We start from the raw sequence: 10,627 nt of genomic DNA, 5'->3' as shown, positions 1-10,627 counted from the left end.
GCCTTATTTCACACCTGAGATACATGTAAACCAAACTTTTCATGCCCCAAAATTTAATGATCTAAAACTGCTGATTAATTGATTAAGATATAGTGTCAGAGGTATGCAAAAGAAATGTGCATATAGGAAATGCATGCAAAGATGCAGAACATTGCAAATAAAATTTTATGTTCCTGGCCCCATAGACTTGTTCCCCTAAACATAGCCCCTCTTTCGCACATTCTTCATTTTATAGAGATTCATAGCTCCATACTCCTGTTCTCCCCGATAGATGAATATGTAAAATATTGGAAGCACAATTATCATTACTCCAAAACCCATAGGTATTAGTAGACAGACGCATCGCCAAAGTTAACATATCCTTGAGACGCAGTGAAGAACATGTCATAAAACACACAAGGAACACTAGATTATTCAATGCCCAGCGATCTCCACCCCCCTAACAGGAGCTAGCCATGTTTTGAGCTTGAGACCTTTGGCTCTGATACCACTTGTTGGAATCACGATTGTTGTTATACCAAAACCCATAGGTATTTGTAAATAGACGCATCTCAAGAGATAATGGATCTTTTAGAGGCGGTTAAGCACATGTCGCAAAGCACACGGGGAGCGCTAGATTATCCAATGTCCAACATAAAAGTTGAAAATGAAAAAAAAAAAGGTTGAAAATGAAATAAGAAGTAAACACACTATGAGTCCCTTTGTTAATGTCACTGTTAATGTTAATGTCAGAACACTCTTCGGTAAAGTCCCACACGCCTCATCCCCTACCCCCTCTCACAACGCTTTCTCAAAGAACTGTGTTAGTGTCAGTTTCAGCGCTAGTATCAGAGAAGTCACCGACAGAATGGTCATTTACAAAATTAGTCTAATTTTCATTTAAAAATAATTTGTAAGACATTGACAAATACCAAAATTATTTTTTTATGACTGGCGGAATCAGTAACATGCCAGTTGTTGTACTCGCGTGACACGGGATTGATCCCTTACAACTTCCACTATAACCTCTAGGTGCAACTGCGCTGCCCCCAAGCACATGGCATGGGTAAGAAGAGGTTTGAATCTGTGACCTGCACAGCGGTAGAGATGCCTTAGCAATACATTCGCTAGCCAACAAGTCGCACCCCTAGGGGTTACAAATACCTATATTAAATTTCCCTTCACCAAAAGAATAATGTCACATCAAAATTCACTCAGCGAATCAAAAATTAGAAATAATATTTTCAAAGTTTAGAAAAATATTTTTGAATTTATAGAAAAATAAAAATATTTTATATTATATAAAAAAATTAGATTAAAATTACTAAAAAAAACCACAAAAACTCAACAAACTAATCGAGAGTCACAAAACTTTAACAATAAAAATAAAGCGAATATTTTAGTTGCTGACAAAATAGAGAATAAAATTATTTTTATAAAATATACAAGAAAATTCTAATATCTAATGCAATATACTTTTGTTGCCTCTACCGTGGCCTCCCAACTTACAATTTCACATTAATTATGAACCATTGATAGATAATTCCATTGCATTTTCTGCGAAAGTAGTATAGGTTTTTATAAGGGAAGTCTTCATTTTGGCTTAAAAGTAACCGACAATTATTTACGACATTCAAAAAAATTATTTACGACATTCAATAGAAGAAAATTGTTTTATATAAATTTTTATTATGAATCTCATTTTATTCAATATTTGGAATGAACAAATGTATTAACTACACACCCTTCCAGATTTAGTCCTCATTACTATTAAATAATATTTAAATACGTAATTTATTCGATGAATTTAGTTACTAGCTTTCACTCACTTAAAATCGAGATTTCACATTGGAAATCTATTTATTGAAAGGAATATAATAATAACATTATTATTGTTTTTTTTATTCAGATTTTTGTGATCTATAATGAATTAAGTAAAGTTTTTCAGTAAAAATCATATAATAAAAAATTTTGGTCGATGCATTTCAAACCAACAAGTGTGGTTCATCATGGGACCAAATGAAGAGACAGACCATGGGAAAGGCTTAAATAGAGAGAAATGTAGAGACATAATTTCAAGTAATTTGAAGAATAATATTTCTCTTATGTGATGTCTACCAAAAAACTTTGCTTAAATCATTATTATTGTTTGATAATAAAAAAGACCATATAAAAAAAAATGATTTTCAACCTCATAAATTGAGTCCAATACACACTAATGCAACGTAAAATATATTTTAAATGTTATTAAATTAATGTCTTACACATGAGTTTCTTTGTATTTAATTTAGCATTGCAATGGAACGGACTTTAGTGAACAAAATGGAAGGGCATTTAAAAAAAATAAAATTAAGAGCATATATTCACTTCAAAAGTTTATATATAATTGTATTTAATTGAAAATAATAAATTAATTATATATTTTATTAAAAAAATATTTGATAAAATATTACTTTTTCAAATACTGATATTGTTAGAAATAATTAATTACTCAATAAATTTTTCTAATTTCAATAAAACCTAATAAAATAGTGTATCTGAATTTAAAAAATAGTATTGGATTAGTTTGCTTCTATTCAATTTACATTTTTCAAAATTTACATCGTGGGTGAGATGAAGGTATTTGCCCAATAAAAATGGCTTTCAACCTTTCATTAGTTTTTAAACATCATAACTTATATTCCAATCTACCTCATTTAGAGCATGAGGTGCAATACGAGAGCGAAACATTAACATACCTAATGTGTCCAACAAAATCCTTGATCTATCATGACATTTTATCTTTTTTAGTTTTAGTAAAATAATAGTAAAATTGGAATAACAAGAATAATTTGCCATAATGATATTAGACATGGAATAATTTCAAACAATTTAGGTTCATTTCCACATAGATCCCATGCCGCATGCATATGTTTTTTTGTGTATGATTTATAAATAGTACAAACAAACTCATCCATCTCACTAAACATCTAACAACATCCACAATAGGTCAATCTTCAATAATGATTCTTTCACATATGCATGTTAATCATGTTCTTCTTTGAGGATCTCTATCATCTATCTCCTCATAATAATGGTGAGGACTAAAAATCTTAGCAAATCTGCAAGCCTCATATTTAGAGAATCGATCTTCTTCATTACAAAGCTCTTGCCCAATAGAATATAATGATCTAGTGTCCCTTATGTATATGTATTGGGACAAATAATAAACTCCAATGGATGTACATGTACCATACATGCACCATTTGAAAACTAAAGAGTTCCTTTTTGTGCTTTCTTCAAAAGCCATGATGTGTGTGTTGTACCAACTCCAAATATGCCTCCTAAAAACTGCTTATGAAGCATGGTAATTGTAATATATAAAGTAGTTCCTATAGAATTAATATCCAGGTAATCCTTTTAGAACTTGTGATTCAATCTATTTAACTCAATAAGAATATTTGCAAGTAAATTGATGCAAAATTGTACTTGAAATATTGTTACCAAGTCATACATTTTTTTATCCCCCTACACTGAATTTTTTAACAAAGCTGACATGAGCTTATCAAGTCTTCCCATGACCATTCCTCTAGACAACCACCTAATTTGGTGAATTTGTAACACCTCTAACTTGGTGATTTGAAATGTTTCCATTACTTCTTTTAGTTCTCCATGTCTTTTAGTAGATTGTCCAAGCCAAGAATGAACTTTATTTGTGAAGTTGTCAATAAATTGCACCTCTGGAAAATGAGTTGAAGCATCATTTGTTGTTAATTCTTCTCAATGAGATATGCATTGAACATATAATAAATGAGGAGGACGTTGACAAAATTTAGTTGATAAATGTTCCAATATACCCCTCATGGCATAAGCCCTATCAAATCCAACCAAAATTGAGTAGAATGGACTCTGATAAATCTTGAGAATATAATTATTTTGACCAAAGTAAGAATTTACTTTAGAAAATTATTTACCAACACCTAGGCTTACACTACTTAATACTTATAAAAATTTATTAACATATCTATTACAAATAGTATTGGCAATCTTTTCCATCTACTACCAAAATCGTCCAACTAAATTTTATTGTTCCAAGTGTATCTAATTTTAGAAGGCTTTATATCAATCATATTGAGGGAACTAATCAGGTCCTCCATAGTTTCTTGGTGCACATCCCTGACTAGTGACCCTCCTCTATTTACTTTTTGATTAAATATGGTATTAACGTCTCCGCTAATTATGCAATTTGTAAACAAAAGCAATATATTTAAGATCCATTAACTATTTCCAACAATATTTCTTTTCCCCAAAGAGGATAGGCATATAAAGATTTACAATAGTGCATACCTAATTAAGAGCCAGAATGTTGAAAGAAGTGGTGATCTAATGTTGGGTTTTTTTACTCTTTATTAGTTTTAATTGATCTAGATCCCATAATGTACATACACCTCCTAATGCATCCCGAGAACTTACCTCAAGATGGCAACCCTTTTTCCATATCTTTTTGTGCTTGGATGAGAAGTCCTTCTCATCTAACTTAGTCTTGCGGAAAAGGGCTATTGTTTGCTTTTCTTTCAATATCAAATATTTTGCTTCTATGATTATTTTTTTGGGACCCAAGCCTCTGCAATTCCCGGCGACTATATTCATTACTTAATTTTTGGTTGAGATGCCCCCTCCAAGGGGCCTATCATCACATCATTTTTCCCTTATTTGTTACCATGAATAACTAGCTCGTGGGGTATGGTGCTTTGATATCCCAGTTCCTTATCTTTCTTAGTTTGGGCTACACAGATCTCCCTGTTGGTTTTCCCCTGTACGTCGAGTTCTCCTTTCCATGTCTTTACCTTTTTTAGCTTCTTATTTTTTATTTGTTGAAGTGGCTATTCTATATGAGTCAGTGGACTCCTTTGATGAGAGGTAGATATCCTCTTCTTCTTCAAACAAGTTTGATGAAGCATTTTGAGAGGTTTCAGGAGCTCGATTCTCCTCTTCTGAATCTTTCTTTGGACTTTGAGATGGGATGTTTTGAGGATCTCGCTCTATATATTTTTGGGAAAGTCCTTCTTCATCATTCAGATCTACTAAAGCTTCATATTTATGATTTTCTCCTGAATGGCTACCAGATTGGATAGTGCCTTCCTGTTTTTTATTTGTCTTATTAGGGTTTGCCACATCCTTAGGCTACTAGACATTCTTCTCATGTTGAGGATAATGTTGTTGATTAGGACCTATTCTCCTTTTGGATTATTGCCATTGATCCTCCTCTTCTCCCTGATTTTCATAGATTGTTAGGACTTTGGTGCAGTTCCTAGTGAAGTGACCATATTTGTGGAAAATATGGCACTTGAATGGTAATTGGTCATCGTCTATTTCGTGAATGTGCATCTAGTCATGTATGCATAATTTTATTGCCGCTAGAAGACCGTTTTCCATATCCACTTCTACACAAATTCAAGCATAAGCAAATAAACCTTCCCTAGGTTCAACACAATCAGTGTATTTTCAATGAGAGTTGCTAATGAGCTTGAAGGTGGCATCATTCCAGCAATGAAGAGGGAAATATGGAAACTTAACCTAAACTAGGACTTTCATAGGGATATCACAATCTAGATTGAAGTTAGGGTTTCATATGTCCAAATACAAACCTTGAGGTCCCGTAAAGTATGGGTTGATTCTGAAAATAAGGTCCCTGTCTTCCTTGAGCTCAAAATGAAAGGTGAAGAAACCCTTTCCGATAAAGGAGTAACCACTTCCCCTTTCATTTTTTCTTTCCAATTAGTCTTGATCCATGATCTAACTGATCTCAATGAAAGCCCAAAGTTAGTAAATTGGCCAATCAAGCCTCATTTGGTGAGTTGAAGGACCCTTGATTAGGCCTGAGGGGTTGGAATCACAACTTTAGGTACATCATCAAGCTTCGTAACAAATTTGGAGTAAGGGGATTTTGGAATTTGGGTCCATTAGCTACTAGGTTATTGAAGGTTCAAACCTCCAGGGCTAACTTGTAATCTTGGGCCAAACTACCCACAAAGGGTTGCTAGGTCAAAAGAAAAAAAATTAGAGACCTCAAAATCTCAGAGCACTTGCCTTTGCCAAAGACATAGACCGTTAATGAGAGGGAAGGAGGATTGTAATTATATGAAACCCACATCAGGAAGATCTGCAACCTGCTTCATTGGAGGATCCAAGCCAGTCCAAACTACTACTCAAAATTAGAGGGTATCACACATCACAAGGTCGCAAAGCCTAGGGTTTTCGCAGAAACATCATTTGTCCGAACACACCGTAGAGCATATTCTCATCGCAGAATATGGCTCAATTTAACTATTATATATTTTGAGTTTTTTTTTTTTTGGTCACACAATTTTTTACCAAATCTTGATTTTTTGTTATTTAAAACCTATGTGGCATTTGGATTGAGAAAATTTGTCAACTAAAACTTTGATTCCAACAAACCTTACCCTATTTGGAAAAAAAATAAATGTATTAGCTAAAATTAAAATATAATAAAGAAGTTTTTTGAAAAAATTTATAACGAAAAGTCACAAGAGAGTCATTTAGCACAAAAAGAGACGATTATAAAATTAAATTTTAGTAATAATACATATCATAATAAATTAATTAGTTGTCATGAAAAAAGTGTGATAAAAACACTTAGATTGGTTAAAACTATAAAGTTTTGAAAACTCTTTAGACATGTCATGTTAACATCATTATATGATTAGTGCAAACTACTCTGAAATTCAAATATCTTATTTTGAAATTGAATTTTTTTATAATAATTTTAATTATATAAATAGTTATAAAACAGTTATAAGCATTATTTTTGAATGCTAATATGATCCAATCTCACTATTATACATTTTGGGTTTTTTTTTGGCTAACATCTAATCGTACAATTTTTAGCTAAATTTTAATTTTTAATTATTTAAACTCCATTAAAATATGGTTGAATTTAACTATTATATATTTTGAATTTTTTTTTTTCTCAAAACTATGTCACACCATTTTTCACCAAATCTTGATTTTTTTTGTAGTTTTGTCTGGACCAAATCTTTTAATGAAATCTTAATCTTTTGTTACTTTGTAGAGCAATTGATTTCGCGGATTTCAGAACTCAAACTCTGAACACGGATGCCCCTGAAAAAAACGCTGAATATTTTATCCTATTCCTCTGATGGTTCGGTAAGTCAGATTTCATAAATTATAATTCTATAGATCAGACAGAGGACATGATTTTATAGTCAATCGCTTCAGCGGCTTCACGGGAAAGAACTAGACAGTGCGTCACGCCGTTTTATGTGACTTCACGTGTTGAATTCATGATAGAATCTGCCTAACTCTCCCCTCAATTCCTATAAATTCAGTTCTCACCTCCACCATGTCATCACATAGGGCATACATCACCCTCTTGCTCCTCAGGATTTTGAGGTCCCTCGGCCAGTGCTGGAATTGTGAATCTGACCATTTTGTCATAACCTCAAAAAAAAGGGGTTAAATCCATTAATCCATTTTGGCCACAGATCTGCAGATTTCTCTCATATTTTTTTTTTCCATCAACGTCATCTCTTTTTTTGTTTGCAGTATTTGGTTTCTCATTGTTGCAGTCATGGTTATAATGGGCTATTGTGTGGTAACCGCTATTGCAGATGAGCGAATTAAGAGGACGGCATACAACATCACCATGCGCAGCTTGCAAGCTATTGAGAAGACGATGTGCAGAGAGCTGTGTGCTCGCCGCTTACTTCCCACAAAATGATTGTCAGAAATTTGCAGATGCATAGAGTATTTGCAGCAAGCAATATCATAAAAATGCTAGAGGTAATGCTATACAACATTATGTATAAGTCTTCATATATTTGATGTGTATGTTAATGAACATAACTTTGTGTTTGGGATGAATATTGAGTCTCAGACTGCACTGTAACTTCAGAAAATTATTATCATTATATTCGCTTGGTTCAAACTTGAATTGATTTATGTTTTAATAAAGATAACAGTGTTGATATTTATATGTTACTTATACTACTTTTCCATTTTCTTATTTTGTAGAATGTATCATATAAATGTTTTTTTTTTAATGTATGATATAAATATATTATATAAATAAATATTGTAAGATAACTTATCATTTGATTTAGATTGTAAATTTAAGTTATAATTGGAGGATTTTCTGTTGGCTTTGGTTATTTAATGCTTTCAATTTCTAATGATTTGAGTGTATAATGATATCATAAATTTTTTTAAATGATTTATATTCAATTATATATACATAATATATATGTTTGTGTTGGAGAAAGATTATGAAGAAAGATTATTTAATGTTAACAATAAATTTAGAAGTTATTATATTAAATTTCATCATATTATTTGTGTGTCACAGTAATCATTCTTCCCAACCATTTGACATAAACCTAAAATAAAATTTTCCCATCTTTTCTTTTTCTCCAAAAATCCTATACATTTTATAATAGCAATCTTCTTCCACTATAAAATCTTAGTTCTTTCTCTTGGACATGACAATAAATGAAATAACTTCTTATTTTTTATCCATAAATCTTGCAAAGTCTTCAATAACCATCTTCCTCCCTAGAATAGAAAAATAACCATCTTCCTCCATTATAAAATATTTTCTCATTTTCTTCCTCATGCTCATAGAAAATAACTATTTTACTTTTTTTCAATATCTTCTCCATTATAAAAATTTTTCTAGCTCTTGCTTATGGTGACAGAGGAAATAACTTTTTTACTATTTTCTATTAAAATAAGTAAAGTTTTTAATAACCATTTTCCTCCTTAACATATAAAAACAACCATCTTCCTCCCTTACAAAATCTTTTCTTTTTTTGATGCTCATGGATAAACTAACATTTTCACTCTTTTCTATAAACTCTACAAAGCCTTTAATAACTATCTTCCTCTCTTTCCTGTGAAGACCTTTTGGAGAACATGTTTCTCACACAGTTTTAAGGAGCAGAACCAAGTAGCAGATCTCTTGTTAAAGGAAGGTTGCGGTGGTAAGCCTGTTTGATCAGTTTTGCTGCTTTTGAGAATAGTAACTTACAAAGCTCTTGAAGTATATTTTTCTAGTATCCTAATGTAGGTAGTTTTTATTAGTCTTAGGTTGGATATAGTTGATGATTTTTAAAGTTATTGTTTATTCTCATGTAATGACCTTACTGATCTGTCAAGGTTTGGTTGTTTTTATGAAGTCAGATAAAGACGGATAGCAAAACCTTTTAAATTGATTTTTGACTAAGTTATATAAATGCTATTAGATACTTTTTTTGAAATATAAAATATGGGAAACAAAGATATAAGTGGATCAGATTATATTTGGAATATATAGTTATTTTTTATAATAAAAATAGATTTTTGATAACAAAAATATGTTGATTTATTTTTATTGGAAAAAAATAAAATAATACTTTTACTCTTTTCCATAAATTATGCAAAACCTCTAATAACGGGCCTCTTATAACCTTCTTTTGTGGTTTAGAAGAAATGACTCTCTTCCTCCGCTATAAAATCTATTCACTTTTTCTTGCTCATTACAAAAAAAGTTTTTTCTCCTCTCTTTCTCTCGACTGTTATACTCTCTTATAACCTTCTTTTGTGGTTTAGAAGAAATGACTCTCTTCCTCCGCTATAAAATCTATTCACTTTTTCTTGCTCATTACAAAAAAAAGTTTTTTCTCCTCTCTTTCTCTCGACTGTTATACTCTTTTCTCTTTCTCTGGTTCATGTTCATAGACTAAATAACTTTTTTACTCTTTTCAATCCTTCAAAGCTTTTGATAACTTTTTTACTCTTTTCGATCCTTCAAAGCCTCTAATAACCAGCTTCGTCTCTGGCATAGAAGAAATAATCTTTTAACTCTTTTCCATACATTCTACAAAGCCTCTGGTAATTAAGAGTATTCTATTTTCAGAGATTCTACAAAGCCTCTAGTAAATATAAGTTTTCTCATTTATCCTAATTTATAAAGGTTTGTTGCAATTTTTCAATACTGGTTCTGACATGACGATTTCTATTCAGGATCTGCCACTGGAAAATCGCGCTGATGCAGTTAGCAGTATGGTATATGAAGCGAGCGCAAGGCTGAGAGCCCGCGAACAATCTGGCAGTTGCAAGAGCATGTCTCTAAGCTACAGTTAGAGAAGGCGATCTTGCAGGCGGAGCTTCTTCACATGCATTTGAAAACCTGCATATTGTTGAGGCCAGAGATCAATCCATATCGGAGCCGTTTTCTCATAGTCTGAGCACTTTCCATGAAAGATCCATATCTTCATGCGATGAACTTCCCAATGGGTACCAGCTTTCAGATGTTCGTGATCAAGCTGATCAATACCTATCGGAGCTGTGGGAGCCGTCATGGCAATAGTCGACGTATCCTGTGTATATTTTGACTGTGAACTCCATGGAATTACTAGGGGCTCGACTTTTCTTCGGTCATATTATATCATGCTTCTGTCCAAATAATAGCACTTTTGGAGAATTTTTGGAGAATATCATGCTTATATTGTTAGCATAATAACGATTTTATAATGCAGAATAAACACTTAAAAATAAAAAAACTTTAATACCCAAGAAAACATACTTGCGGCTATTGATGCTTCTCACAAGAGTTTTTTCCCACAAAGTTTCTTCTTTATCGTTGGCAAGT

At 32.1% G+C, this 10,627-nt stretch overlaps 1 pseudogene; it reads left to right on the top strand.

Moving 5' to 3' along the window:
- The first annotated feature begins 7,610 nt into the window (after positions 1-7,610).
- On the top strand, positions 7,611-10,345 carry LOC149205607 (LOB domain-containing protein 4-like; annotated as a pseudogene).
- The last annotated feature ends 282 nt before the right edge of the window (positions 10,346-10,627 follow it).

The sequence above is a fragment of the Pinus tabuliformis genome, chromosome 1_2 (genome assembly GCF_031772625.1).
Source record: "Pinus tabuliformis cultivar Carrire ecotype Pingquan chromosome 1_2, CPIR1, whole genome shotgun sequence".
NCBI lineage: Eukaryota > Viridiplantae > Streptophyta > Pinopsida > Pinales > Pinaceae > Pinus > Pinus tabuliformis.
This window is presented reverse-complemented; position numbering and strand designations above follow the sequence as displayed.